This window comes from Hyperolius riggenbachi, chromosome 7 (assembly GCF_040937935.1).
Source record: "Hyperolius riggenbachi isolate aHypRig1 chromosome 7, aHypRig1.pri, whole genome shotgun sequence".
Classification (NCBI taxonomy): Eukaryota; Metazoa; Chordata; class Amphibia; order Anura; family Hyperoliidae; genus Hyperolius; species Hyperolius riggenbachi.
In genome coordinates, this window is record NC_090652.1 from 260012108 (window position 1) to 260039525 (window position 27418).

The 27418-nt window shown below is 46.4% G+C and overlaps 1 protein-coding gene across 6 annotated transcripts in view; it reads right to left on the reverse strand.

The window, feature by feature from the left end:
* The window catches only part of XIRP2 (xin actin binding repeat containing 2), a 686858-nt gene that overhangs the window by 103171 nt on the left and 556269 nt on the right, over positions 1–27418 (reverse strand). Inside the window, exon 1 of one of the 6 annotated variants that reach the window (XM_068245603.1) lies at positions 23121–23297. The exons of the other annotated variants lie outside the window; for them this stretch is intronic. The gene's annotated coding sequence lies outside the window, so the exon portion shown is untranslated. Of the gene's footprint in view, positions 1–23120; positions 23298–27418 lie in introns of those variants that run through there. 6 annotated transcript variants of the gene reach the window in all.

Consider the following 27418-nt stretch of genomic DNA (forward strand, 5'->3'; position numbering starts at 1 on the left):
TGGAAATACATCTATTCTTCAAAACTCAGCTGCATTTTGAAGCAAAAGAAAAGAAAAAAAAGAAAAAAAATCTTCTTCCTTCAACATGCTTCTACATACTGGAGAAAACCCTCTTCCCACAAGCTCTTATTGTTAGCTTTGAAGTACAAATTTTACCCTGCAAAATGATCTGGATGATTAGAATGATGAATTCTGAATTATCCCAAGCAGATAAAATAGTTTTTGAACATTTGTTATCAAAGGTTCTCATTGAATTTGCACAAATGTAACTGGGATGCAAAGTGATGATTAGTTGACATGCTTGAAAGTGTCTTATTATTGAGAAATACATTTGCTGATGGAGGAAAAGGAGAACAGCTGAAGCCTACAGGACTCTTCTGTTCCAGACTTTGTACCATTTGTGGAACTGGCTCTGGGAGGAAGATAAGTTAATGTTTAATTATATAAGAATTAGACTTCAAATTGTTGTAAGAGGCTATTAACATGAGAAGTAGGAGGGGTGTCACTGTATCTACACTGTGGCTGCAGTGCATGGTGTGGTGACAACCAGTTCTAAAGACATCACGCAGCCACAACATAGCACAGTTAACATTCCCACTTCTCCCAATCATTGACTCAGCAGTCAGAAGCAGGGATGGATTTGGACATATTACCGCGCAAGGCCCACTGTCACCAACCCTGCCTCCCTCCCAACGTCATGTGCACCACCAGTCCTGTGTGCTTATCCTGTCCCCTTTTTCCCCTGGTCTTGTGCTCTTGTCAGGTGTTCCCCCATCCTGTGTACTTCCCTGGTCCTGTTTTCTGTGCTGTGCTTGGGGGGTGGGGGTGCTCCACTGCTTTCCCCTTTGCAAGCAGGGTGGCCGCAGACTGGGTTTGTGACTTCTGTGGTTTACATGTTTGGCATATTAACTGCCTTCGTGTACCAGCCCACTACCCATCCTTCGTTTCCTGCCCTAGGCCATGGCCTTTGTGACATTTTGGTGTACCCAAGGTGACCTTAAAGGGGTTCTGTGTATGGCATTAAAAGCAAAAAAACCAGACACTTACCTGTGGCTTCTATCGTACCCTGTATCTGTAATGTCCCGCACTGTCCTCCTACGATTCTCCATTAGCCGCCGCCGGTCCCGGTCTAATACTTCCTGCAATAGAACTGTGGCTGCGCGGCCCACGCACGTCATCGGGAGCTTACTGCGCAGGTGCAGTACAAGAAAACTTTGTACTGCACCTGCATAGTAAGCTTATGATGACGCGTGCGGGAGCGGGCATTATTCGTCTATTTAGATTAATAATTAGACTGGGCCGGCGGCGGGGAACAGAGAATTGTAGGAGGATTAATACCCTACACAGAACTCATTTAAAGAGACACTGAAACAAAAAAAAATATATGATATAATGAATTGGTTGTGTACTATGAATAATTACTAGAAGATTAGCAGCAAAGAAAATATTCTCATATTTTTATTTTCAGGTATATAGTGTTTTTTTCTAACATTGCATCATCCTATAATATGTGCAGATTACACAACACTCAGCATTCAAAATGAGTCTTTCAGAGCAGTCTGTGAAGTAATGAACTCTCCTCTAGCAGAGGAAAAGTAAACAGTTCAATTACAGTTGAGATAATAAAAGTCAGATAACAGCCCTCTCCACCACTAAGTTAGTTGGAGAGCTTAATAGCTTTTTTGCATAGAGATAACAACTGGAGTTTCTCAACTCTTCCTGTACTGGAAACAATTAGACTGATGTATCTGATCTTAATGTTTTTTTTCTTAGCTGTGCTACACATACAAATCATAATATCATAATTTTTTTTTCGCTTCAGTGTCTCTTTAAGACAAAGAAAATTAGATGCTTACCAAGGAAGGGATCACCCCTTCTGGCCCCCCTGCCATTGTGCCTGTGCAGTAAGCTAGAGCTGCTTGTCCACGAAATGCTAGTGGACAAGCAGCTCTGGCTTAAGATAGGCTAAATTTAGCCTTCTGTTTTTCTGCTTAATATGCAAGACTGTACATTTGCACAAATTTAGCACTTCTATATATCAGTTCTGTACTTTTTGCAATACAAACATTGAAAGTACCTGACTGGCTGTCTTATGTAGCTCCATTTTCTGTTTAGATGAAAGTGCAATTGTATTGGCCATACAGCTGTCCAAACTTCTCCCTCATCCCATCATCACCCACATGAGGTGGTCAGGGAAGAACTGGGAGGGGCAGCAGACAAGCCTTCCCTGTGTGCACAGAGTTTATCCCGTTTGCTTCTTTCTCCCTGCCCTTGATTATTGTGTAAAAAAAAAGTATCCAACCCTACCCTCAACCCCAACCGTGTGTTTAGAATTAAATAAACACACAGAAAATGCTTTTGAAAATAAAGAAAACCCTGAGAATCCCCCATGAGGAGATAGACTAGTCCAAAACCTGTCAGCTATCAAATTTTAACTGCTTACCCTTTTTTTTTTTTTGCTATAGTGGTATGTTAATAGCTGGTTATGACACTTTTAATAAATGTGTAAAAAGAGAACCGAGAGCCCAATACAGTGTAGTAAGTACTGACAATTGGGTATAATGAAACGAGTACAATTTTATACTCACAAGGAAGGGTTACCTCCAGACAACCACTGTATAGGCAGGTGAGGAGATTAACCTATCCTCACTCAGGATTAAGAAGTCGCTCTCTGTAGATAGAAGAAAGATTGGGGTATCCCCCTCCACCAGGGGTGGATATCAAATATAAAGTATAGTAGAACAGAGGCGCCAAAAGGATAAAAACAGCTATTAAAAAGTTTAAAAAGTGCTAAGGAGTCAGTGGTGGACTTACCTCCTGCAAGCAGACACAAAAACTGTGTATTCAAGACAAGTTAAATTTATTGGTACACTCCAGGGTATTTGCAACGCGTTTCGCAGGTTCACACCGATACTGTTGTTTACTCCAATTCATCGATAAATTTAAAGAGGAACTCCAGTGGTAATAATGTCATAAAAAATTGCTTCATTTTTACAATTGACCTGTATGTTTTTTGTTTGCCCTATGTCTTGACAAAGGGGTCCGATTGGCCCCAAAACGATCGGTTGCGATAACGATCCGATGCGATGCTGTATTGGTGTGTGATGGGACAATAAATGTGCAAGAACCATGGTCCTGACATCACACTGTGGGAGGGGTTTCCCTGCAATATCAGCCATACAGAGCCCCCTGATGATCCGTTTGTGAAAAGGAAAATGTTTCTCATGGGAAAGGGGGTATCAGCTACTGATTGGGATGAAGTTCAATTCGTGGTTACGGTTTCTCTTTAACTACTTGCCGACCGTCAAGTCCTGGGGCTTTAATTTGCATGAGATTGTGCGCACGCTGCGCACGTATCTCATGCTCGGAGGGCGGAGCTCCGGCCCTCTCCAGTCTCCGAGCGGCTATTGCCGCTCGGGAGACTGTTAGACGGCGTGATCGCCGTCTATTTACTTGTACAGCGCTGCGATCAGCAGCAGCGCTGTACTGGGGACAAGAGAGAGATCGGCTCTCATAGGCAGAGGCCTATGACAGCCGATCGCATGAATGGCTGGGTGCAGGGAGGGAGGGAGGGAGGGCATAACAACAAAAACAACAACATATTTTGTTTAAAAAATGGACATAAATATTTATTTAAAAAAAAAAAAACTTGGGGGCGATCATCAGACCCCACCAACAGAGAACTCTGTTGGTGGGGGAAAAAGGAGGGGGGATCACTTGTGTGCTGTGTTGTGCGGTCCTGCAGCTTGGCCTTAAAGCTGCAGTGGCCATTTTAGTTAAAATGTGCCTGGTCTTTAGGGGTATTTACCACTGTGGTCCTCAAGTGGTTAAGTCAATGGCCCACTTGGGAATCTGAGATTTTTTGCATAGGTCCATGTTATATTGGAGCATTATTTTTTTTTTTTACCTGCAACAACCTCTGCTTTTTTCTGTGCATCCTGTATTTCCAATTGCAATATATTTTGCAACAAAACAAACAAACGTAAACAAAACAATAACAAATCACAAACAAAAATGTAAAATCACGTGTGGTAAACATATAGGAAAGTGTGATTGCCGACTCCTGGACAAGCCAGCAATTTTGAGGGTTCCCTGCCTACAGTTTCTGTCTGGATTTAGGCTGCAATGAAAAAAATAAAGTATATTATAATATTAGCAAGATAGTTTGGCTATGCTAGGTGACTTGTGACTATCTGATTGGTGAGGAGAATCTCATGCAGAGTAGTTAGGCTGTGATTCCCTCCGCTGTAGGCGATGGTGTTTGGTTGCCATACACAGAGGCACGGGATAGCAGAGGATGCTAATGGAAGTGCGAGGGGAGAGCTTAGTAATGGTTTGCGGAGTTGAATATGGTAGAAAGGTCAAGCAGCACAATCATAAGCTGAGAGCTCCTGGTTTATAACAAGTGAGAGCCTGTAAATAATAATAAAACACAGGCTTTATGCAGGGGAAGGCTGGAAAACCTCATTCACAGTCACATAGTGAAGCCTATTCTCAACGTCCTCTTCCTGAAAAGCATAAAATAATTCCGACAGGCAAAAACAATTCCAATAATCCATTAAAAGGCAATTACTTTTTCCATCATGTTGTTTTCCAACACACACAAAGTCCAACATATATATATATATATTGCCAAGCTATGAAGAGGTTATTACTATTATCATTGCTACAAAGAAAACAGTAAAGAGGCCCAGTGATCAGTTAGCTTAAAGCAAACCTGAACTGAAAAGTCACAATAAACATGCACGTCATACTTACCTCCTCTGTAGTCTACTTCTCTATCTTCTTCTCCTCTCCTGCGTCCTATTCCAGCTGCTTTTTATTATATATAAAAATCGAGTGAGCTGTTCTCAACTGTGTGTGTGCTTGAAGCACACAGAGCTTCTCAGAGAGTGTTTTCAGTTGTTTACACAAATGTAACAACATTGGAATGTAAACAAAGATACTGTTATCTCCAGTCTAGATGTGGATCTCAAGCTGAATAGCCTTTCCATGTCAGGACAAAGTGCTGTGTTTAACTGTTTCAATGATGTTCTGCTACAATTTTTTTCTGAGAGAGCAGCTTTAAAGCTGTAAAGAATTTTTAGAGCTAAGTAGACATGCTGACTTTCAGACCACTTTAACTGGTAAAATAATCTGCAAGAAAATTGATAAGGGGTTTGAGTGGTGCCTTAAAAATGTCTTGAAGCAGAAAAAGGTATGCTTTCTACATTTAATAAGCCAAATGTTCTGTTTTCTCATTTCTTGGCAGTTAAACTGCAGCAAAACTGTTCAAGGGGGTAATATCCAGCTGACCTCCAGAGGCCCCTAACCTGTGCCTGAGCAGCTGCATATGCTGCCTAGGCATTGCTGTATAATGTGGGGAAATGACCAAAAAAATCTCAAAGTGTTTCTAATCCTTTGAGGAAGCAGTCATGTAAGGCAAGGTTTGAAGCTTCCTAATTGGCACAATGGTATGATTTCTGTATTCCTTTTCACACTGGTACAATTTAATTAACAAAATGCATCCACATTTTTAGACAAAACACAACTTTTTAATGCAAATTTTCAGCGTTTCCATTGACTTGCATTGAGGGCTCTTTTACACTACATGTGATTCCGATGTTTGATTTTGATGCGATTACGATTTTTTATGGGATTAACCTCCCTGGCGGTCAATTAGAACAACCAGGGGGAAGCGCAGCACTATTTATTTATTTTTTAAGTCATGTAGCTAGCCTAGCACTAGCTACATGATAGCCGCTGAGCAGCGGCATCCCCCTACCTGCTCCGATCACCTCCGGCGATCAGCGGAAGCAGGAGATCCCATTCAGAACGGGATTTCCTGCTGGGCTTCCCCGCTCGCCATGGCGATGGTTGTCATCCACGTCATGGACGTCATCGGGAGTCCCGATCCACACCTCAGCGCTGCCTGGCGCTGATAGGCCATGCTGCGCAAGGGGTCTAGGGGGGGGGGGGCGGCGGTCGGATAGCGGCGAATCGGCATCGCGGATAGCGGCGAATCGGCGTGGAGCGGCAGCGATCGGGAAGTACACACAGCTAGCAAAGTGCTAGCTGCGTGTACATAAAAAAAAATTATGCAAATCGGCCCAGCAGGGCCTGAAAAATCCTCCTTCGCGCGTAGCCCGACCTAAGGTCGGGCTTACCGCCAAGGAGGTTAAAAAAAATCCTGCATGCTTTCTTTTTTCTGCATTTTTCTTCTTGCATTGCTAGTGTCCAGTGAAAATCGCAGATTAGAATTGCAAATCGGAATAGCGATTTGCAGTGTAGAAGAAGCCTGAAACATGTTTTGTACATTGCACATGGTAAAAAAGCAGACCTGTTGTCTGAATTTAAAGGGGCCCTGAACAGTACCGAAAATCAAAAATGTCACTTACCTGGGGCTTCCTCCAGCCCACCGTAGGCCGTGAGGTCTCCTGGCTCCTCTCTGGATCCCGCTGATGGCTGGCGACACCCGGGCCGGGTGTTGGGCCGACACTTCCTGGATCTGCCTGCTACGCGTCACCACGATGGCCGGCGTGACAGTCCTGCGTGGACCGTCACGCCGCCCGCCGTGATGACGTATAGTGGCCGGCGGGATTACGCGGAGCGGGCAGATCCAGGAAGAGTTGGTCCAACACCCGGCCCGGATGTCGCCAGTAACAGAGCCTCCAGCGGGACCCCGGAGAGGAGCCAGCAGGATGCCGGGGGCCTACGGTGGGCTGGAGGAAGCCCCAGGTAAGTGAATTTTTTTATTTTAGGTACTGTTCAAGGTCCCTTTAAAATCCAGAAAATTTATGACTGCAATATATCATTGCATATTCTAAGTGCAGAATGCTCCCAGCCACTGGAGCATGATTAAGAGAGGCATTAGGGCAAAGAGTAGATAAATCGGCACTCGATGTAGGATAGGCAGGTCAGGGGCCTCAGGTGCAGGCAGCTGTGCCTCCAGACAACAGATGAATTGTAGAACCAAAAGGTAGAAAATTACATGTAATCCGCTGCCTCTGAAGAAGCAGGTTCTCTGCGAAACGGCTGTAAGGCCAGGATTTATTGCTGTTATGTTTTGAAGGTGTTGGGGAGCAAATAAATAGGTGACTTGCAAAGCAACTGGTGCCTGGAATTTTCTACCTTTTGGTTCTATGATTAAGAGAGGCACAAGGACACACATGCAAACCCGGATTTACCTCAGAGGAGCGTACAGGCACAGATGTCCTGGCACTAGTGTTGGGCGAACATCTAGATGTTCGGGTTCGGGCCGAACAGGCCGAACATGGCCGCGATGTTCGGGTGTTCGACCCGAACTCCGAACATAATGGAAGTCAATGGGGACCCGAACTTTTGTGCTTTGTAAAGCCTCCTTATATGCTACATACCCCAAATTTACAGGGTATGTGCACCTTGGGAGTGGGTACAAGAGGAAAAAAAAATTTAGCAAAAAGAGCTTATAGTTTTTGAGAAAATCGATTTTAAAGTTTCAAAGGGAAAACTGTCTTTTAAATGCGGGAAATGTCTGTTTTCTTTGCACAGGTAACATGCTTTTTGTCGGCATGCAGTCATAAATGTAATACATATAAGAGGTTCCAGGAAAAGGGACCGGTAATGCTAACCCAGCAGCAGCACACGTGATGGAACAGGAGGAGGGTGGCGCAGGAGGAGAAGGCCACGCTTTGAGACACAACAACCCAGGCCTTGCATGAGGACAAGAAGCGTGCGGATAGCATGCTTTGTACCACCATGCAGTCATAAATGTAATAAAGATAAGTGGTTCAATAAACAGGGACCACGCGGCAACGCTAACCCAGCAGCAGCACACGTGATGGAACAGGAGGAGGCGCAGGAGGAGAAGGCCACGCTTTGTGAGACACAACAACCCAGGCCTTGCATGAGGACAAAAAGCGTGCGGATAGCATGCTTTGTACCGCCATGTAGTCATAAATGTAATAAAGATAAGAGGTTCAATAAACAGGGACCACGCGGCAACGGTAACCCAGCAGCAGCAGCAGCACACGTGATGGAACAGGAGGAGGCGCAGGAGGAGAAGGCCACGCTTTGTGAGACACAACAACCCAGGCCTTGCATGAGGACAAAAAGCGTGCGGATATAGCAGCAATGCTTTTTGCCGCCATGCAGTCATAAATGTAATACAGATGAGAGGTTCAATAAACAGGGACCGGAAACGCTAAACCATCCCAGATGTTCATCGGTCATGTTACTTGGTTGGGGTCCAGGAGTGTTGCGTAGTCGTTTCCAATCCAGGATTGATTCATTTTAATTTGAGTCAGACGGTCTGCATTTTCTGTGGAGAGGCGGATACGCCGATCTGTGATGATGCCTCCGGCAGCACTGAAACAGCGTTCCGACATAACGCTGGCTGCCGGGCAAGCCAGCACCTCTATTGCGTACATTGCCAGTTCGTGCCAGGTGTCTAGCTTCATGCCCGGTTTCAGGTCCAGCGGTGCCAGCCACAAATCCGTCTGTTCCTTTATTCCCCTCCAAATTTCCTCCCCTGTGTGCTGCTTATCCCCAAGGCAGATCAGCTTCAGCAACGCTTGCTGACGCATGCCAACAGCTGTGCTGCACTGCTTCCACGATCCTACTGCTGCTGGTGCTGGGTTAGCATTTCCGGATGAGGTACAGCTTTGAGATGCGTTGGAGGAGAAGGAGTCAGAGAGGTAGGTGCTGCTGTTGTTATCCAGCTGTTTGCGGCGTGGGCAACACCCGCGCCGTAGCAGGTGAGGAATCGCTGCCAGGCTCCACAAGGTTCACCCAGTGCGCGGTAAGGGAGATGTATCGACCCTGGCCGAACGCACTCGTCCAGGTGTCAGTGGTGAGGTGAACCTTGCAGGCAACGGCATTCTTCAAGCTTCGGGTTATTTAGCTGACCACGTGCTCATGCAACTCAGGCACTGCAGAGCGCGCAAAGTGGTAGCGGCTGGGAACCACGTAACGTGGGATGGCCACTGACATCATGCCCTTGAAGCTGTTTGTCTCCACCACTCGATATGGCAGCATTTCGCAGGCCAGAAGCTTGGCTATGCTGGCTGGCTGTTACTGCCACGGCCCGGGGGTCATTTGCTGGCAATTTCCTCTTGTGCTCAAACATCTCAGAAACAGACAACTCAACCGTAGCGCTGCACACCGAAGGGCTGTTGGTTGTTGTGTTTGATGAACACTGGGAGACCTCAAGAGCACTAGTCCGGAAAGTGACAGTGTCAGCATCGTCTGATGTTTGTGAATGTTGTGAACCACGCAATGGCTGGGCTACTGCTGCTGCTGAGGCGGGTCTGGTGGTGAGTCTGGTGAACCCAAGGGAGGCAGTGTTGCTGGTGGTACCCTGTCCTGCCGCGTTTGCCCACAGAGTGGGATGTTTGGATAGAATGTGGCGGCTCATGCTGGTGGTGGAGAGGTTGTTAATACTTTTCCCCCTGCTCAGGCGGGTCTTGCACACCTTGCAAATCGCCATGGTAACATCCTCAGTGCAGTCTTCAAAGAAAGCCCAGACTTTAACTGGCTGAGGACTCGGACCTCGTGCGTGATGTGCTGGTGCTGCTTAACCCACTGCTGGACGCTTGAGAGGTCATCCAAGTAATTATCTGGTCCTGTTCTTTTGGATCTGTGAGGGTTGTTGTCCTGGACAACATGGGCAGTATTGAGTGGGTTTTCTTGGGTGCTCCCCTGTGGCCTGTACGTGAACCGTCAGGGGAAACACCTCTTCCCTTGCCCCTCCCTCTTTCACCGGATTTCTTCCTCATTTCACTTATCCTTAAAGTACACGCTGACTGGCAGCAGTACAGTGGCAGTACAGAAATGCTATACAGTGGTGGGTGAGCGGTGTACCACTATTGTCAGCAGTGACACAGAGCACAATGCTATACAGTGGCGGGTGAGCGGTGTACTACTGTTCCCAGCAGACACAGAGTGGAAGTAAACACAATGCTATATAGTGTGGCTGAGCCGTGTACACAGAGTGGCATTAAACACAATGCTATATAGTCTGCTATATAGTCACCCCGAACAGGGTGATGTTCTGCAGAACCCGAACAGTGGCAAACACTGTTCGCCCAACACTACTGGGAGGGAACGCAGATTTTAGTACCTAAACACACGATACAACATGTTTTCCGGGGTCGGACTCTGAGGCACATACAGATGGTCCCGATCATCATCCTCATCATACAACTCTTCTCCTGAGTCTGACCCACCCACCACCTCTGCCACCCCAACATCCCCAGACACAGACCCCTCATCGTCCTCAACATTAACTTGGGATGCTGGCCTGAGCCAGACCTCCTCCTCCACATCAGGCCCCATCATCTCCTCAATGGCAGCCCTCATTAATCGCTCTGGCGACGGACTGATGGACACAACGTTCTCCTCCGGGGAGGGCTGCTGCTGACCACTGGCTGCTGGGGTGGATGTTATAGCTTGCGTGGGGCGTTGGCTGTTGCTGTTGTTGGGAGTGCTGCTCACAGCGGAGGTCTCTGGGGAACTCATGTTGAGCTCATATAGTGGTTGACGGTGAGTGGAGTATTACTGATCCCAGCAATATACACACTGACTGGCAGAGTACGCAATGCTATATAGTGTGGCTGAGCGGTGTACACAGAGTGGCAGTAAACACAATGCTATATAGTCTGGCTGAGCGAGCGGTGTACTACTGTTCCCAGCAGAATCAGAGTGGCAGTAAACAATGGTATATAGTCTGGCTGAGCGGTGTACATAGAGTGTCAGTAAACAATGGTATATAGTCTGGCTGAGCGAGCGGTGTACTACTGTTCCCAGCAGAATCAGAGTGGCAGTAAACAATGGTATATAGTCTGGCTGAGCGGTGTACATAGAGTGTCAGTAAACAATGGTATATAGTCTGGCTGAGCGAGCGGTGTACTACTGTTCCCAGCAGAATCAGAGTGGCAGTAAACAATGGTATATAGTCTGGCTGAGCGGTGTACACAGAGTGTCAGTAAACAATGGTATATAGTCTGGCTGAGCGGTGTACACACAATGCTATATAGTCTGCTATATAGTGTCAGTAAACAATGGTATATAGTCTGGCTGAGCGAGCGGTGTACTACTGTTCCCAGCAGAATCAGAGTGGCAGTAAACAATGGTATATAGTCTGGCTGAGCGGTGTACACAGAGTGTCAGTAAACAATGGTATATAGTGTGGCTGAGTGGTGTACACAGAGTGTCAGTAAACAATGGTATATAGTCTGGCTGAGCGGTGTACACAGAGTGTCAGTAAACAATGGTATATAGTCTGGCTGAGCGAGCGGTGTACTACTGTTCCCAGCAGAATCAGAGTGGCAGTAAACAATGGTATATAGTCTGGCTGAGCGGTGTACACAGAGTGTCAGTAAACAATGGTATATAGTGTGGCTGAGTGGTGTACACAGAGTGTCAGTAAACAATGGTATATAGTCTGGCTGAGCGGTGTACACAGAGTGGCAGTAAACACAATGCTATATACTCTGGCTGAGCGAGCGGTGTACTACTGTTCCCAGCAGACACAGAACAGTAAACAGAATGCTATATAGTGTGGCTGAGCGAGCGGTGTACCACTATTCCCAGCAGACACAGAACAGTGAACAGAATGCTATATAGTGTGGCTGAGCGAGCGGTGTACCACTATTCCCAGCAGACACAGAACAGTAAACAGAATGCTATATAGTGTGGCTGAGCGAGCTGTGTACCACTATTCCAAGCAGACACAGAACAGTGAACAGAATGCTATATAGTGTGGCTGAGCGAGCGGTGTACCACTATTCCCAGCAGACACAGAGTGGCAGTAAACAGAATGCTATATAGTGTGGCTGAGCGAGGTACACAGAGTGGCAGTAAACAGAATGCTATATAGTGTGGCTGAGCGAGCGGTGTACCACTATTCCCAGCAGACACAGAACAGTGAACAGAATGCTATATAGTGTGGCTGAGCGAGCGGTGTACCACTATTCCCAGCAGACACAGAACAGTGAACAGAATGCTATATAGTGTGGATGAGCGAGCGGTGTACCACTATTCCCAGCAGACACAGAACAGTAAACAGAATGCTATATAGTGTGGCTGAGCGAGCGGTGTACCACTATTCCCAGCAGACACAGAACAGTGAACAGAATGCTATATAGTGTGGCTGAGCGAGCGGTGTACCACTATTCCCAGCAGACACAGAACAGTGAACAGAATGCTATATAGTGTGGCTGAGCGAGCGGTGTACTACTGTTCCCAGCAGACACAGAACAGTACACAGAATGCTATATAGTGTGGCTGAACGAGCGGTGTACTACTGTTCCCAGCAGACACAGAACAGTACACAGAATGCTATATAGTGTGGCTGAACGAGCGGTGTACCACTATTCCAAGCAGACACAGAACAGTGAACAGAATGCTATATAGTGTGGCTGAGCGAGCGGTGTACCACTATTCCCAGCAGACACAGAGTGGCAGTAAACAGAATGCTATATAGTGTGGCTGAGCGAGGTACACAGAGTGGCAGTAAACAGAATGCTATATAGTGTGGCTGTGCAAGCGGTGTACTACTATTCCCAGCAGACACAGAGTGGCAGTAAACAGAATGCTATATAGTGTGGCTGAGCGAGGTACACAGAGTGGCAGTAAACAGAATGCTGAGCGAGCGGTGTACTACTATTCCCAGCAGCGACACACAATGACTGGGGGGGACCCTGGCTAGCGTGGCTGGAGCGCGAACTACCCTGCCTGCCTACCCAAAGCTAAACCCACAGACAAATGGCGGAGATATGACGTGGTTCGGGTATTTATTTACCCGAACCACGTGACAGTTCGGCCAATCAGAGCGCGTTCGGGTCCGAACCACGTGACCCGTTCGGCCAATCACAGCGCTAGCCGAACGTTCGGGGAACGTTCGGCCATGCGCTCTTAGTTCGGCCATATGGCCGAACGGTTTGGCCGAGCACCGTCAGGTGTTCGGCCGAACTCGAACATCACCCGAACAGGGTGATGTTCTGCAGAACCCGAACAGTGGCGAACACTGTTCGCCCAACACTACCTGGCACCTGGAGTAGGCTGCCTTTCCATCGTTAGGCACCTGTAGGTACGTGCCTACAGAGCAGTATGGTGAATCCGGCCCTGCACACATGCATAGAATCCTGTGACCACAGCTGAAAAAAAAACAGCACCAACTGCCATTATACATAACCTCACCCATTATTATTGTGATAAGATAAGTAGAAGTGTTTTTTTTTTAATAGATATACATGTGCATAATCTAGATACTGGTTGCTTGGCAGTAGGAAACAGCTGTTATTTCCCACAATGCAACAAGGTTCACAGAGAGGAAACTGTCAAGCAGAGGCGGGACAAGGTCCTCCAGCACCCAAGGCTGAGACTCCAAAGTGCGCCCCTCCATCCCTGCCACCCCAGCTGTCACACACTGATTGCTATTAGACTAAGAGGGCCACAGGGCCCACAACCTCCCCAACACCTTAATATCTAGTTATCTGGTTTGCAGTCACTGCCATGTATCCCCTTTTCTTATTTCTTTCTGCTTTAAACACAATTAGGAATGACAGCTGAATGAATTGTGCTCCCCCTCCTACACTGCGCCCTGAGCCTCTCCAGCCTATGCCTCGGCCCGGCCCTGCTGTCAAGACCAAGGTCCTGACATCACACTGTGGGAGGGGTTTCACCACAATATCAACCATATAGGAAAGGGGGTATCAGCTACTGATTGGGATGAAGTTCAATCCTTGGTTACAGTTCATCTTTAAAAACATTTTTTTTTTACTATGTACTGGCAGCTGCTGACTGCAGATACTCTGTAGGTCTCTAACGATTAAAAGCAAACTGGTCCTTTAATGAGATAAATAACTCTTTCTCATATTATATTTCACAGAGGCCATTCCTGTCAGAACTCCAGCTCAACATCTGGTTGGTCAAGGACTGCTTAGACTTGCATGAAGCCACTGAGGGACCCAGCACTTATGACAGTAATTCTGCAGAGTATTTTATCTTCCAGCTGAGTCACAGATGGATCTGTCATAATGACTTATCCTCTGTCTGTGTGCTTCATATTCTAATGAACACAGCACTCTCCATCTTCATTCCAGAGCTTCTGCTTCATCCCGTAGTCTGAGAAATCAATTCAGGAGTGACTCTGAAAACTGATTTACTAAAGTTGGAGAAGAACACTGGAGAACCTGCAATACAACACTCCTGAATTAATTTTTTTTTAAATAGAATCTGAAAATAGTTTTCAGCTCTCATTCTGCATTATAATTGCAAGGCTATTCCTGACCTATTTGGTGGCCCAAGCAAGACAACCGGTATCACTCTCAACATTAGGGAAGGGCAAGCTAGATGCATTATGCAGTGATATGCAAGCTTGGCTGTGCAGCTGTTAAGGAACTACAAGTCCCACAAGTCTCCTTTATGAATCATGACTGCAATGCATTGTGGGACTTTTAGTTCCTTAACAGCTGGAGAACCAAGTTTGCAGATCACTACTATGGGAGCTACAATAGCAATGGCCAAGGATTGCACTGCAGGGACACTGAAGTGCTGGAAGACACTATAGAGAACCCTTGAAAGCCACAATACATTTTGAGGAAGACACTAGACTATAATGTGCTGTGCATTGCAGATTGCCTGAAACAGAATGCCCTTAACATGTGGAGTGCAGTACTGCACCCTGCACTCCAGGGGCACCCCAGGCCTTCGCCAACACAGATAGGGGTGGCCAGAGTCTCAGCAGAGGTTTGAAATAAACCCACCATGGACACATGATCAGTTGCAATTTGATGCTCCTCCCCACTCTTCAGGAATGTGCTTACGGACAGGATTCAGAAGTCTTCAGAAACCTCCGCCTGCATTGTCGTTACTCACCCCTAGCTCAGCAGTCACCAATTAGACCGCGGCTGCTGAGTTGGGGATGCAGCAACGCAGATGGGGACGGCCAAGGTCTCAGTAGAGGTTTAAAAAACCCCGCCATGGACACATTTTAGGGTGGAGCGCTCACCTGACTGACTGAATTATGTGTGATCATGTAAGCAATTAATCCTGACAACCTTCCTCAATCCTGCATCATTAAGACAGAGCCTGGTACGACACTTTACCACAGAAAGAATTTATATAGTCAGTTTATTACAAGCTGCTCCAGGCTTTGTTCTGGTGGGATCACGGGCTGGGCAGGAAGCTGACCTCCGCCCTCTCCCCCAGTTGAAGCCCTGAACTCCATCCTTGTCACGCCTTTACGTATCCATTATACCTAGGCAGGCATGCATGAACTGCTGTGTGGGGGCCGCCAACCACAAATACAAATTCCCTCGTAAATCCTCATTATTTTGTAACCAAACTGTGTATTAGACATGTCACGCACCAGCCATACTGTAATATATTTATTCTACCCAGAGGATACTGTAAAAGGGTTCATAATAGCGAGCTGGGAATTGGAAACTTACATTTAATGATCTGAAGGTCGGTAATCTTTCCCCTCTACACACAGATTTAATAATGTGCTTATTTGTTACCTCCACCACAGGGAGTAAATATCGTCATTTACAATCATTTTTTCTTCCGGTAAATAAGCTGCAAGGTTGGGGCTGCAGAAGCTTCTTAGTATACATTGTTTCTTGTGCGATGACAAGAAGCTAATATCTGTGGGGAGATCACACAGGCCAACCACATCTGACTGCCATGAATAAAACTGCAATTTTCTATCACAGCACTACCTATCACCCCCACGTCACTCCTAATGCCCAGGAAGGTAGTGTTTCTCTGGCCACTGTTTCCCCAGAAACTGCAGCCATATGCGCTGAGTGTCTTGGGGAACAGAACCCCCAGAAGACCTTCTGATAAGAAAGACTGCTATCAGCCATATTATATTTGCAAAAAAAGTTGTGCTTCTGTGTAGTGATGGATTAAGTTGAATGGAGGAGAAGGGAGAAGAACCCTCTATTTACTTTCTGATCTTTTTGAAAAAGTGGACCACCAGAGTGAAAAGAAAACTCACACTATCAGCACAGACAGCAGATATTATAAAAGAGTAGCAGGAAAAAAATCCAAAAACTGACCACCAAAAATCCAGGTTTTATTGGTTAGCCACGCCCCATTTCAAGAAAAACTGCTATGGCAGTTTCCTGACTTGCTAAGACTGTTAAGAGATTGTACCATCTGTGAGTGGGAAGTACCTCACAGTGTGGCCATAGCGGTATTTTGCTTCTACCTGTGACACTGAGTCAGCCTATCTCAGTCACAGTAGGAGCTGCCACAGTGTTTCCCCTTTGTTTAACCACTTGAGGACTGCAGTGCTAAACCCCCTAAAGACCAGGCCATTTTTTCCCTAAATTACCACTGCAGCTTTAAGGCATAGCTGCAGGGTCACACAACTCAGCACACAAGTGATTACCTCCACTTGTCTCCCCACCAACAGAGCTTCCTGTTGGTGGGGTCTGATAACCCCCCCCCCCCACCCATTTTTTTTTAAAATAAATATTTATATATCTATTTTATTAATAAAATGTGCCTGCTTCGTTTTTTGTTTTTTTAAACCCCTCCCACCCCCAGCCGGCCAATCCTGGTGATCGGCTGTCATAGGCTTCTGCCTATGAGAGCCGATCGCTCTCTTGTCCCTCAGGGGGACAGCCGTGTCTCACGGCTGTTCCCAGTACAGCGATAATCGCCGCGCTGTACTATATGTGAAGATGGTGGTTTCGACGTCTAACAGTCTCCCGAGCGGCAATCGCCGCTCAGAGACTGAAGGCCGGGACGGAGCTCCGCCCCGAGCAGGAGATGCGTGCGCAGCCTGCGCGCGATCTCCTGCAAAACAAAGCCCTAGGACTTGACGCCAATTGGCGTTAGGCTTTCCTGGGGCTGCCGCTGCGGTCACTCCCATTGGCGTTAGGCGGTCGGCAGGTAGTTAACGGGAACCTCAATTGTAAAAAATAAAATGAGTTTAACTTACCTGGGGGCTTCTACCAGCCCCCTGCAACCGTCCTGTGCCCACGCCAGTCCTGCATGATTCTCCGCTCTCCCGCCGCTAGCTAGTTTTGGGCCACTGCACCTGTGCAGCCCTGGCAATGCAAATCCTAGGCGCAGGACGCTATTGTGGACGGCAACGCGAGCAAAGATATGCGTTTCCAGGGCTGCACAGGCACAGTGGCCCGCCCACTCCAAGTCGGCGAAAAAGAGACTAGGTGGCGGCAGGAGAATAGAGGATTGTGGTGGACCAGTGCAGGCACAGGATGACTGCAGGGAGCTGGTAGAAGCCCCAGGTAAGTGAAACTCTTTATTTTTCACAGTTAAGGTTCCCTTTAATTAAGTACTGTAGTCAGCTTTTGCTGCACTGAGTAAAAAAAAAAAAGAGGGTGTACAGTCATAGTGTCACTGTGGCTCTCTTTCACTTTAGGACTTACAGTGGAGGTCCACTTTATGGAGAGGGGTAAGGGAGAAGAAGGAGAAAGAAGGTGAAAGTCAGACCCTTGGACATCCTTCAGGCATCTGCCTAGGTTGCCTTGTGGAATAATGGCTCTGCAGTAGCAGTGTTAGGAAGAGAGAGAGATATGAATCTACCTGGCTATCTGGGGTTCTCTTTGGACAACTGTTAAACACAAAAGAGAAGGCCATGTCTGGCTACATATCTGTAAGCAGTGGCTGCATGGTGTAATGGTTAAGGGCTCTGCCTCTGACACAGGAGACCAGAGTTCAAATCTCAGCTCTGTCTGTTCAGTAAGCCAGCACTTATTCAGTAGGAGACCTTAGGCAAGTCTTCCTAACACTGCTACTGCCTATAGAGCATGCCCTAGTGGCTGCAGCTCTGGTGCTTTGAGTCCGCCAGGAGAAAAGTGTGATATAAATGTTATTTGTCTTGTCTACTTTTTCTCTTGTATTGAGCATAAATGGTAATTTTTAGGCCAGCTTCAGTTGGTACAGTGGTTAGGGTGCATGCCCACCACACAGTGAGACCCAGGTTCAAATCTCAGCCAATGTGAGTTGGCTTTTATGCTACAAATCCTTAAAGGGAACCTAAACGGAGAAGGATATGGATTTTTCCTTTTAAAATAATACCAGTTGCCTGAATCGCCAGCTGATCCTGTGTCTCTAATACTTTTAGCCTCAGCCCCTGAACAAGCATGCAGATCAGGTGCTCTGACTAAAGTCAGACTGGATTAGCTGCATGCTTGTTTCAGGGTGTGATTCAGCCACTAGTGCAGTCACAAAGATCAGCTGGACTGCCAGGCAACTGGTATTGTTTACAGGAAACATCCATATCACTCTCAGTTAAGGTTCCCTTTAAGCAACCTGTTTCTATTGCATTGAGCATAAATGGTAATTTTTAGGCCAGCTTCAGTTGGTACAGTGATTAGGGTGCATGCCCACCACACAGTGAGACCCAGGTTCAAATCTCAGCCAATGTGAGTTGGCTTTTATGCTACAAATCCTTAAAGGGAACCTAAACGGAGAAGGATTTGGATTTTTCCTTTTAAAATAATACCAGTTGCCTGAATCGCCTGCTGATCCTGTGTCTCTAATACTTTTAGCCACAGCCCCTGAACAAGCATGCAGATCAGGTGCTCTGACTGAAGTCAGACTGGATTAGCTGCATGCTTGTTTCAGGGTGTGATTCAGCCACTATTGCAGTCACAAAGATCAGCTGGACTGCCAGGCAACTGGTATTGTTTACAGGAAACATCCATATCACTCTCAGTTAAGGTTCCCTTTAAGCAACCTGTTTCTATTGCATTGAGCATAGATGGTAAATTTTAGGCCAGCTTCACTTACTACTGTAGTGGTACAGTGGTTAGTGTACTTGCCCACCACACAGTGAGATTTGGGTTTGATTCCCAGCCATGGTATGATGTATACTGGTTTTTAAAATAGTATAATTCCCTGGCAGAAGAGACCCTCCTCCCTGCGGTAGGAGGGAGGAGGGAATAGGTAGAAGGGTAGAAGGGAGGAGGGAGGAGGGGACCCACAAGAGGTTAATTAAAATCTCCCTAGCAGAGTGTGTAGCAGCTGTCCCATAACTAATTAGTGTAGGCAGACAACTGAGTCAAATGGTATAAGGACCTTGCTTGGAGGAGGGAGGGAGGGAGGGTGGGTCCTCCAGCAGTGATGTGTATTTCACTCAATCAGGTGTGCCTCTAGGTATTAGAGCTCTTGAAACATGTTTTCTATCATTTTTCTAAACAGTAGAATTTTTTAAAATTTTCAAAATTCGCCTCCCCATTGGAGTCTATTGCGGTTCGCGAACTTTTTCGCGAACCGAACCTTTCGCGGAGGTTCGCGAACAGGGTTCGCAAACCGAAAATCGGAGGTTCGCGACATCTCTATACACCAGCGCAATATGTCCTCTTTTTCCTTTCATGGTCTGGAACGTGTACGGTTTTCACGGAGAGGGGGAGACCACTATAGGCGCTTGCTGGCTTTGGAAGCCCTCTGGATTTTCAAGTTACGTCCTAGGAGCCACCGGGTTTGAATTCTAGATGGGATTTGGCACTCGTCACCCACTAGAGGGGTCTTTTTTCTCCCTTGGCTCTTCTGGCTCTCCGTGCTCTCTCTAGTTAGTATGGTGACAATGGTCTATATTGTCTATCGCTTTCAGGTGTGCCATTTATCTTATAGGTTTTTAACATTTACTGTCTATGCTTTTAGACTTGTACACTTATTGTTATGTTGTCTATTGTGTCTATTGTGATTTTAGATGACTGTATACTGTTTGTAAATGAGGGGTATCTCTCTGCCCGTCTTATGGGCGGACTGTGGAGGGATCCTCCTCCTTACCCCACCCCTACTTAGGGTGGGGTGTATATGCACATGTATATCGTAGGTGTGCTGTGTTGTACCTTTTAGCCATGAGTAAGGACCTTCGGATCCAAAACATGTTGGCTTTGTGTGGCTGGATACGTCCTTAAAGAGAACCCGAGGTGGGAATTACTTTTACTATTGGGGCACAGAGGCTGGTTGTGCGCACTAAGACCAGCCTCTGTTGCCCCATCGTGTGCCTCCATGTCCCCCCTGCTCGCCGCTATACCCCCCGCATTGCTGGCTGTGTCGCCAGCTCAATGTTTACCTTGCGCTGTCAGTCAGCGCCGCTCCCCCGCCTCCTCCGCATCGGCGCCACCCGCCGCGTCACTTCCCTCCTATCAGCGGGAGGGAAGGGACACGGGCGGGTGCGCCGATGCGGAGGAGGCAGGGGAGCAGCGCTGACTGACAGCGCAAGGTAAACATTGAGCTGGCGACACGCTGCGTGTCGCCAGCAATGCGGGGGGTATAGCGGCGAGCAGGGGGGACATGGAGGCACACGATGGGGCAACAGAGGCTGGTCTTAGTGCGCACAACCAGCCTCTGTGCCCCAATAGTAAAAGTAATTCCCACCTCGGGTTCTCTTTAATAAAGTCACTAAACCAAGTGGACAAGTTGCGGACCATCTTTTGTCTTTATACAACTATGTATGGCAACTAAACCCCAACTTGATCCCTGGTCAATGTTATTTGAGTTAAGAAAGTAAGGATATCTTAGAAGATACAAATCCCAGGTGCAGCTTTGCTATGAATCAGAAATCTGGAAGCGTGGGAATGAAACCCAACATTTCTTCTTTGCTCTAAGAAATTATTTACAGAATATTATATACTACCACCATTTTTTTATTAGAACAGCATTCAATTAGGTACACACAGGGCTTGAAAGTTCAGTGCAGAGAAATCTGGACGCATCCGAAGTGAAGATAATGTTATCTTGTGTTGGCGCTTTGAGTCCGCCAGGAGAAAAGCCCGATATAAATGTTATTTGTCTTGTCTTGTGTTTATTAAATTGTATCAAGTGAGGAATGTGACACATTCTCTGACTGTGCAGAAGTTCCTGGACACAGACAGAAACTTAAAGCATTTCTGCCTTCAATTCAACATGAATAAAACCAGTTATGAATAAAATGCAAAGGCAGCTCTCAAAGCAAAAAACCTGTACTTTTGGGAACTTGTAATTTCTAAATGAATAATAATACTTATGCACAAATGCAAATATGATAACCGTATGGCATATAAAAAGTAGGAAAACATGTTTTTATTGATTATTATGTCAGGGTTTTATACAGCTTTAATCATGTACATATATATTAAAAAAATGACTTTAGAAAATAAAATAAAAATAAAATACAATTGTTCTTTAAAAACAATACTAAGTATGTTCATAACATTCCACTCAAAGGAGTTATCAGACGTTTTTTTAAAAAATAAGTGCTACTTACCCGGGGCTTCGTCCAGCCCCAAGCTCCCAGCAGCAGACTGCGCCTGCGCAGTACGCTCCTGTCCACGTGGCGGTGATTGACAGTGCCGCTTGCGCAGGCACAGTACAGGCCGACCTGGCGGTCATCCTGACGTCATCGCCGGGGACCGGGAGGTAGCTGTGGTGAACGGCTGATGGCAGAGCTGCGGCAAGGGACATGCTGGGAGCTTGGGGCTGGACGAAGCCCCGGGTAAGTAGCACTTATTTTCTTTAAAAATGCCTGATAATTCCTTTAACTATCCTAGGAGCGTTTCACGCCAATGGGCGTGGCCCCGGCGGCAGCCCCTGGACCGCCTCACGCCAATTGGCATCAGGTCCTGGAGCCGGCTACTGAAGGAGATCGCGTGCAGGGTGCACTCGCATCTCCTTCTCGGGGGTCGGAGCTCCGCCCTGCCTTCAGCCCCCAAGTGGCAATCGCTGCTCGGGAGACTGTTAGATGGCATAATCGCAGTCTATTTACATGTACTGCGCTGAGATCAGCAGCAGTGCTGTACTGGGGGCAGCCGTGTGACACGGCTGTCCCCTCCTGACTGTCGGCGGTGATTGGCTGTCATAGGTTGAAGCCCATGACAGCTGATCACATGGATTGGCCAGCGGGGGAGGGAGGGGGAAATATATAAAAATTAAAAAATTAGGAAAATGTATTAAAAAAACAAACAATTGATTACAAATAAACATCCAGGGGGCAATCTGACCAAACCAACAGAGAGCTCTGTTGGTGGGGAGAAAAGGGGGGGATTACTTGTGTGTTGTGTTGTGCGGCTCTGCAGCTTGGCCTTAAAGAGAAACTCCAACCAAGAATTGAACTTTATCCCAATCAGTAGCTGATACCCCCTTTTACATGAGAAATAGAATGATTTTCACAAACAGACCATCAGGGGGCGCTGTGTGACTAATTTTGTGCTGAAACCCCTCCCACAAGAGGCTCTGAATACCGCAGTACTCTGGGCAAACTGCCACAATGTAACAATGTTCACAGACAGGAAATGGCTGTTTAAAGCTGTCTGTAACAGCCAGAGCAGCTAGAAACAGCTACATAACTTGCCCACAGTAACAATGTCACCATGTAATACATGTCAGAATGTGAATCTGGGAGAGCAAAGATTTTACAATGAGCAAACACTGACTAAATCATTTATACATAATTATGGTAAAAAATGAAGCACTTTTTTTACTACATTATTTTCACTGGAGTTCCTCTTTAAAGCTACAGTGGTCATTTTCACAAAAATTAGCCTGGTCTTTAGCGGTGTTTTCTACTGTGGTCCTCAAGTGGTTAAGTAGGAGCAGAACGCTTGGGTATGTTAAAGAGGAACTGTAGTGAAAATAACATACTGAATAAAATAGCTTATTGTTTACAATAGTACTAATTTATAGATGATTTCAGTGTTTACCCATTGTAAAATCTTTCCTTTCCCTGAAAGCCATTATTTCCCAAAATGCAACGAGGTTCCCAGACAGCAAATTGTCAGGACCATGGTCATGACATCACACCGTGGGAGGGGTTTCACCACAATATCAGCCATACAGACCTCACTGATAATTCAAAAAAAAAAAAGGTAAAGCTTTCTCATGGGAAAGAGGATATCGGCTACTGATTGGGATGAAGTTCAGTGCTACGTTAAAGTTCCTCTTTAAAGGACATGATGTGACAATGCCACCTATCAAAGAGCCATTTCTGAGCAGAGTCCTGCTTTAGCATCTGGATAGGAGGTTTAGGCTTGGATGAAACCATTGCGGTAGCTGGTGATGTATGACAGCATCTCCACAAACTGTTTAACCCTCCAGTTGCGTCGCAGGTGGACTTGTCATAATGTCTTATTTTATCTACGCTTCATACTCTCATGAATATAGCAACATGTACCTAGGAAACGCTTGCTGCTTACCATGCAGAGTAACATTTGCAAATTACTTTTTCAGTTCCAAGTCTCTAAGTTAACAAATGTCTGTACCGGAGGGAGGAATTTAGCTTCAGTTGTATTAATCTGAATTTTCTGTTCTCCAATTTATCATTCCTCTACGTCTGCTGGCAAAAAAATCTGCAGGCTGATTATTTCTTGTGAGTCTCTTGTAAGGTCAGTTCGTCCATCGCTATGGTGCCTTTTCCCCTTTACAGTTACAAATTGGGTGGTCAGGCTGGGAAAACAGTAAAAAACTGACATTCTGGAGTTCCACAACACTGAATCTGAAGAGCTCCCTCTGCTGGCCATAAATCAACTGTGTCAATAAGAATATTGAGTACATAAAGTGCTCTGTGTGCAATAATCTGATCACATTGCTAAAGGATTAGTATCGCACTCAGCTCTGAATTAGATGGAATAGAATGCATTGTGCCAGAAAATAACAATATTTAAGAAATTGGGAATAAAAGAAGAATGACTCCCTGATAGCTGAATAAACAGCAGTTTTGTGCTCCTGTATAAACAACCAGGGCCAGGTTCAGTGGCATACCTAAGGAGCTGTGGGCCCTGATGCAAGTTTTACAATGGGGCCCCCAAGCACTCTATACATAACAATTGATACGGTGCCCCAAAACCTGCCAATGGCAGCCGCAGTGTCAGAGGTGCAAGAAGGGGATGGGGAACAGTTTGTTAATGATCACCACTATTCAAAGTATCTATAGAAGTGATTATTATCAGCACAGGACCAATAGAGAGCTAATACTGTAGTTGAGGCAGGTCCCCTCTGGCTCAAGGGCCCCGATGCATTCGCTACCTCTGCACACCCTATTGCTACGCCCCTGGCCAATTCAACTACCGATGGGGCCCCGGGGCAAAGGTAACCTGGGGCCCCACCCAGGGCAGCCATCAGGGGGGTACAATTGACACTGCAGTGAGGGGCCCAGGGCTTCTGGGGGCCCTGCTCCCCCCCCGCCCCAAAAGCGCTGGAAGGGCCGCATGTGCTGGTGACAGAGAAGAGTGACATCAGCTCTTGAATTTGGGGAGCAGATGAGTGAGCCCGCTACAGCAGACTTTCTATACTCGGGCACCACCTATATCTGGCTACCTATACTGGGACTGGAACCACCTATACCTAGCTACCTATACTGGGGCACCACCTATACTTGGCTACCTTTACTGAGGGCACCACCTATACCTGCTAACCTATACTGGGGCACCACCTATACTTGGTTACCTTTACTGAGGGCACCACCTATACCTAGCTACCTATACTGGGGCACCACCTATACTTGGCTACCTTTACTGAGGGCACCACCTATACCTGCTAACCTATACTGGGGCACCACCTATACTTGGTTACCTTTACTGAGGGCACCACCTATACCTAGCTACCTATACTGGGGCACCACCTATACTTGGCTACCTTTACTGAGGGCACCACCTATACCTGCTAACCTATACTGGGGCACCACCTATACTTGGTTACCTTTACTGAGGGCACCACCTATACCTAGCTACCTATACTGGGGCACCACCTATACTTGGCTACCTTTACTGAGGGCACCACCTATACCTGCTAACCTATACTGGGGCACCACCTATACTTGGTTACCTTTACTGAGGGCACCACCTATACCTAGCTACCTATACTGGGGCACCACCTATACCTGGCTACCCATACTGGGGCACCACCTATACTTGGCTACCTTTACTGAGGGCACCACCTATACCTGCTAACCTATACTGGGGCACCACTTATACTTGGCTACCTTTACTGAGGGCACCACCTATACCTAGCTACCTATACTGGGGCACAGAGGCGGGACAAGGTCCTTCAGCACCCAAGGCTGAGACAGCAAAGTACGCCCCTCCATCCCTCCCATCCCAGCCTTCACACACTGATTGCTATTAGACTAATAGGTGCCCCCAACCTCCCCAACACCTTATTCTCTAGTTATCTGGCTTGCAGTCACTGTCATGTATCCCCTTTTCTTATTTCTTTCTGCTTCAAACACAATTGGGAATGACAGCTGAATGAATTGTGCGCCCCCTCCTACACTGCGCCCTGAGGCTGGAGCCTCTCCAGCCTCTGCCTCGGCCCGGCCCTGCTGGGGCACCACCCACACCTGGCTACCTATACTGGGGCACCACCTATACTTGGCTAACTTTACTGAGGGCACCACCTGTACCTGGCTACCTATACTGGGGCTAGTGGGTGGGCACAGCAACCAGTGGGTGGGCCCAGGGAGGGATCCCACAGAAAAATGTAATCTAGCCGGCTGCCACCCCCCCCCCATACCTTCCAACTTTTTGAGATGAGAAAGAGGTACACTTAAGCCACACCCCTGCCACACTACTGCCCCCGCCCATCACACCCCTAGTCACGCATACCATAAAGATTTCATAAGAAAAATATGTTGTTTTATAATTCAAACCACGCTGGTCCTTTCTATCCTGGTTCATTTTCCTTCATATTCAAATTTTAAAATTAGTAATATATCAATTTAAAGGTTGGGAATAAAGTTTAGAGTCAAACACATTTTTTAGTAGAGAAATAAATACAGGATCTTCTCAAAAAATTAGCATATTGTGATAAAGTTCATTATTTTCTGTAATGTACTGATAAACATTAGACTTTCATATATTTTAGATTCATTACACACAACTGAAGTAGTTCAAGCCTTTTATTGTTTTAATATTGATGATTTTGGCATACAGCTCATGAAAACCCAAATTTCTTATCTCAAAAAATTAGCATATTTCATCCGATCAATAAAAGAAAAGTGTTTTTAAAACAAAAAAAGGTCAACCTTCAAATAATTATGTTCAGTTATGCACTCAATACTTGGTCGGGAATCCTTTTGCAGAAATGACTGCTTCAATGCGGCGTGGCATGGAGGCAAACAGCCTGTGGCACTGCTCAGGTGTTATGGAGGCCCAGGATGCTTCGATAGCGGCCTTAAGCTCATCCAGAGTGTTGGGTCTTGCGTCTCTGAACTTTCTCTTCACAATATCCCACAGATTCTCTATGGGGTTCAGGTCAGGAGAGTTGGCAGGCCAATTGAGCACAGTAATACCATGGTCAGTAAACCATTTACCAGTGGTTTTGGCACTGTGAGCAGATGCCAAGTCGTGCTGAAAAATGAAATCTTCATCTCCATGAAGCTTTCCCCCCTACAGTATCCCTTTAAGGCCGCTATCGAAGCATCCTGGGCCTCCATAACACCTGAGCAGTGCCACAGGCTGATTGCCTCCATGCCACGCCGCATTGAAGCAGTCATTTCTGCAAAACGATTCCCGACCAAGTATTGAGTGCATAACTGAACATAATTATTTGAAGGTTGACTTTTTTCTGTTTTAAAAACACTTTTCTTTTATTGGTCGAATGAAATATGCTAATTTTTTGAGATAGGAATTTTGGGTTTTCATGAGCTGTATGCCAAAATCATCAATAAGAAAAACAATAAAAGGCTTCAACTACTTCAGTTGTGTGTAATGAATCTAAAATATATGAAAGTCTAATGTTTATCAGTACATTACAGAAAACAATGAACTTTATCACAATATGCTAATTTTTTGAGAAGATCCTGTATATGTAAATAGAAAGAGGGACAAAGGTCTGAAAGAGGGACAAATGAGGAGGAAAGAGGGACAGGGCTCCCAAATAGGGACAGTTGAGAGCTATGCCTCTCATCCCCCCCCCCCCCCCCCCGACACACACACGCTGTCGGAACCCCAACCTCCCTCCTAATCGATCCGCGCTGTCAGACTAATATATTAGGGGTAATCCGAGGAAGAATCACAGACCACTGTAGAGGTGCAGGACCAAAACAACAGTCAATAGTAAATTCAGAAGATCCGCACACTCACATGTTGCCCAAGTCTGCTTTTTATTCCATAGACGTGACACAATTCCATTCCATAACCAACAATTCACTCCGGGGCCCCGAGGAGTCCCCTTTGTCAAGGTAAGAACACAGAATGGTAACCAGTGTGACCAATGTGTCACGTGGTTACCATTCTGTGTTCTTGCCTTGACAAAGGGGACCTAATACTAGGGGGCTTCTCTAGCTACTTAATATTGAGGGTACTTCCCACTACCTAATACTAAGGGGCACCTGTAGCTACCTATGACAGGCAAGAGAAGTAAGGGAGGAGTGACAACTGGGACAGCCAGCACACTTATGCTGCGGTTTGAAAGGGGTTTGTAGGTTTATGGAGGGCGAAATCTAAGGTGCTAGGGTGCCAGAACATTTGTGCCTGAGGTAAGTCCAGGCCTGTTT